The sequence below is a fragment of the Paralichthys olivaceus genome, chromosome 5 (genome assembly GCF_024713975.1).
Source record: "Paralichthys olivaceus isolate ysfri-2021 chromosome 5, ASM2471397v2, whole genome shotgun sequence".
Taxonomy (NCBI): Eukaryota; Metazoa; Chordata; class Actinopteri; order Pleuronectiformes; family Paralichthyidae; genus Paralichthys; species Paralichthys olivaceus.
In genome coordinates, this window is record NC_091097.1 from 20,695,110 (window position 1) to 20,699,132 (window position 4,023).

General features: G+C 45.2%; 1 non-coding gene across 1 annotated transcript; it reads right to left on the reverse strand.

The window, feature by feature from the left end:
- Positions 1-2,846: 2,846 nt before the first annotated feature.
- Positions 2,847-2,965, reverse strand: LOC138410184 (5S ribosomal RNA). The gene has a single exon (XR_011242980.1). It is a non-coding gene; the product is annotated as a 5S ribosomal RNA (ribosomal RNA).
- Between the last annotated feature and the right edge of the window lie 1,058 nt (positions 2,966-4,023).

A 4,023-nucleotide genomic window follows, 5' to 3' on the forward strand; every position in this document is an offset into this window, starting at 1 on the left:
GATTTTGTAATCTATACCTCTTATCCTTTCTGCTATGCCCTTTGTGCTCAATACTAAATCTATCCTACTCTGTTTTAATTCTCCCTTCACCACTTGCATTCGTGAGTACTCTCTCCCCTCAGGATTTCTTTCTCTCCATACATCACTCAGTCCTTTCGCACTTTTAATCTTTTCTAACATTCCTCTTGATGTATCATTCTTAAAACACATGTTCTCCGCCACATCCAATTTCCCACACCACACATTGAAGTCTCCTACTATCATACAGTTGCCATCACACATTGTTCCCATTTTTTCAAACATCCTCTTTCTCTCTTTCTCCTCATTTGGTGCATGCACATTTACCAGTTTTATATTTTCATTCCTATATTTAAATTTTATCCCTATCATCCTGCCATCTCCCCCATCGTCACACTTCCTCACATCCTCTATCACTCCTCTTTTTATTAAAATCGCTACCCCCCCTGCTTCCCCATAACCATTGCTTGCATACACATCTCCCAGCCATTCCTTCTCCACATCTCTCATACTCCTTTCATCCCAGTGTGTCTCCTGGATACATATTATGTCACTTTTCCCCAATCCATACATCTGTTCTCTCTTACTTTTATTTCTTAGCCCCCTTGCATTAATTGATATTATTTCAATCATTATTATTATTAGGATGCTTAGTTTCATTTTTTGTTCTTATTTTTGCTTTTCTTATTCATCCTATTGTGCCTCTCCGTATTCTGTCGCTTCCTAATTTGCGTTATTTTCTCAGACAGTTCCATATCAGTTTCAGAATCTACCGTCTGTGACGCGTGTGACTCCTCACCGGCCTCTGTGGGAGTCACTCCGTCCGTCACTTTCCTCCTCTCCCCCGTCTTGTCTTTTCCTCGCCTTTTCTCCTCCTTCTCCTCCGTCTCCATGCCTGCCTTGTCCGCTCCGTCTTCCTTTCCTTCCGTTTTGTCCTTCTCCTCTGCCGTCACCGCCCGCATCTTCTCTCCTCTCCTCCTGCCTGCGTCCACCTCTGCATCCTTTCCTTGCCTTTTCTCCTCGGTCTCCGGTTCTGCCTTGTCCGCTCCGTCTCTCCTTCCTTTCCTCGTCACCTTCCTCTCCGCCGGCTCCCTCTCTCCTCTCTCCTTGTCGGCGTCCACCTTCACCGCCTCCTCCGTCGCTCCATTCTTTTCCTCTCTCCCGTCGTCCTTCTGCACCTCTCCTGCTCCGCTCATGCTCACCGGTCCCTCCTCAACTCCCTCGTCCACACTCTCCATGTCCTCCGTGTCTCTGTCCTCGCTGTTTTCACTCTCGCTCCCATCTCCGCTCTCATCCACCTCACTTTTTTCTCCTTCCGCCTCACTTTCCTTGCAGCTGCAGTTCTGAATTAGGTTTTTACACATCTCACATCTTTTCTTCCCTTGGCTGCACTCCCTAGCAAAGTGTCCCTGAATTCCACATCTATGGCACTGGAACTCAGGGCACTCCCTCATTATGTGCCCGGGTTGGATGCACATCCTGCACACCCTGACCTGTTTGTCATGAATGACTCTAAAATATTCACTCCCCAGTGCTGTTTCAAATTTAGTTGAATATGGCAATGACTGCACTTGGTTATTGAATCTCACTTTCATGAACCTAGTTCCATCTGCCACATTGGTTCCCGGCCACATCCTCCTCTTTATTGGTGATGCAGCCGAGACTCCCCACCCCTTCAATTTCTCCAGGATTTTTTCATCTCCTATATAAAAGGGGAGATTAAGAAATTACACTACCAGCTCATCGTTTGTGAGTTCCCTGGCGTGTATCCTGGTGTCCCCCATCTTAAATCCCTCCATGAGCCTGTCTTTCCCTCTCGGATGGCTCATGGACATCTCATACTTATTCCTGCCAATAAATCTGCACACCACCAGCCCTCCACATAGCTCACGCACGCATCTCATGAGCTCCATTGCGCTGATCTCATTTTCTCCCTCCATTTCCACGCTCACGGTCAACTTCCTTACCTCTCTCTCTGTGCTTTCGCCGCTCTGGCTCAGCACAACAGCGGGGGTAGCCGCGCTACTCATCCGCTCCGTGTTCTCCTCCACCGCTCCCTCCATGGGACCGACACAGAAGCCCCCGTACAGCGCGTCGCTGTTACGGGGAGATATATCAATGTCAGCTATCACAACGCTAACGTCCGGTTGGATAGCTGCATACACACATAGAAAAAGGAAAAAGAAAAATAGAAAAATAGAGAGATAGATAGAGAAGAAGTTGGGAAAAAAAATTCCGAGTAGGTCGTCCGTGGCGCTCTACTTCCGCGTCTGTCGCAACAAGCTGACGTCACTCCGTGGTGCGTTCAAGGGCGTTCTGGCTGGTATGGCCTTAAGCGATTAACTCCACCCACAATACCTCCTTTATACATGTGAATCATCACCATCATCAATGGTTCTTCTGTTGCTTTGCAACCATAGCATCTTGATGTGTGGGTGGGCAGGGGGGGTCAATTGTTCCAAAATCAATCTCAAGGTGCAATTTTGTCATATCGTTGCAAGAAAAAAATCATTACAATTTTCAAAAATGACCTTCAGCAATATTGTCAGTGTTTCATATCCAGTTGTTTCCTTGATGCAGAGTAAACTCCCTGCTCTTTCATCGCTCTCTCCAAATAAGACAATTTGAAAATGATATGTTAATAAAACATGAATAAAGTAGTGTTTTGATTAGAAACAAATCTGATGAATGCTCACTTTCACCTTTCAGTGATGATGTGAGGGTTCCATATTCTTTTTTCCTTTGATGAACAGTCTTTCCTGCTCTTTCCAAGAGGTGTCTCCTCTGAAGCAGTAGCAACAGCGCCCTCTGCAAAGAAAAGTCTAAAAAGCTTACAGCACCTGGTATTCCCAGGCGGTCTCCCATCCAAGTACTAACCAGGCCCGACCCTGCTTAGCTTCCGAGATCGGACGAGATCGGGCGTGTTCAGGGTGGTATGGCCGTAAGCGATTAACTCCACCCACAATACGTCCTTTATACATGTGAATCATCACCATCATCAATGGTTCTTCTGTTGCTTTGCAACCATAGAATCTTGAGGTGTGGGTGGGCGGGGGGGTCAATTGTTCCAAAATCAATCTCAAGGTGCAATATTGTCATATCGTTGCAAGAAAAAAATCATTACAATTTTCAAAAATGACCTTCAGCAATATTGTCAGTGTTTCATATCCAGTTGTTTCCTTGATGCAGAGTAAACTCCCTGCTCTTTCATCGCTCTCTCCAAATAAGACAATTTGAAAATGATATGTTAATAAAACATGAATAAAGTAGTGTTTTGATTAGAAACAAATCTGATGAATGCTCACTCTCACCTTTCAGTGATGATGTGAGGGTTCCATATTCTTTTTTCCTTTGATGAACAGTCTTTCCTGCTCTTTCCAAGAGGTGTCTCCTCTGAAGCAGCAGCAACAGCGCCCTCTGCAAAGAAAAGTCTAAAAAGCTTACAGCACCTGGTATTCCCAGGCGGTCTCCCATCCAAGTACTAACCAGGCCCGACTGTAACTGTTGCCACTGCATCACCTTAATATTTGTAAAGGTTTCAAATGTATATTTTGTATTTTGTATATATCTTTATTTTGTTATTATAAATAAGACTTTTATTTTGATGACCCCGCTGAGCTGTGTTGTTGGAGGCGGAGCTGCTTGTGTGTGTGAGAGACACGGAGCAAGCACAGGTAGTTGCGCACAGAGAGTCGAAGAGAAGTAGTTACGCACCTGAAGATAAGATTCCTTTTCATAGCATGCAGCCAACGAGGTATGTTTGTCTGTTTGTTATTTACTTTGTTTCTATTAATACTATGTTTGTCAACCAATGGTGTATGTCTTTGTGTAACCCAGTTTTCACGGTCAAATGGAGAAAAAGACTTCAATAAAGACCCGTAGAGGAAACATTTGCTGTCTGACTGTGCTTGGGAGGGAGTCACACCGACCGTGCTTAGTTTCCGAGATCAGACGAGATCGGGCGTGTTCAGGGTGGTATGGCCGTAAGCGATTAACTCCACCCAC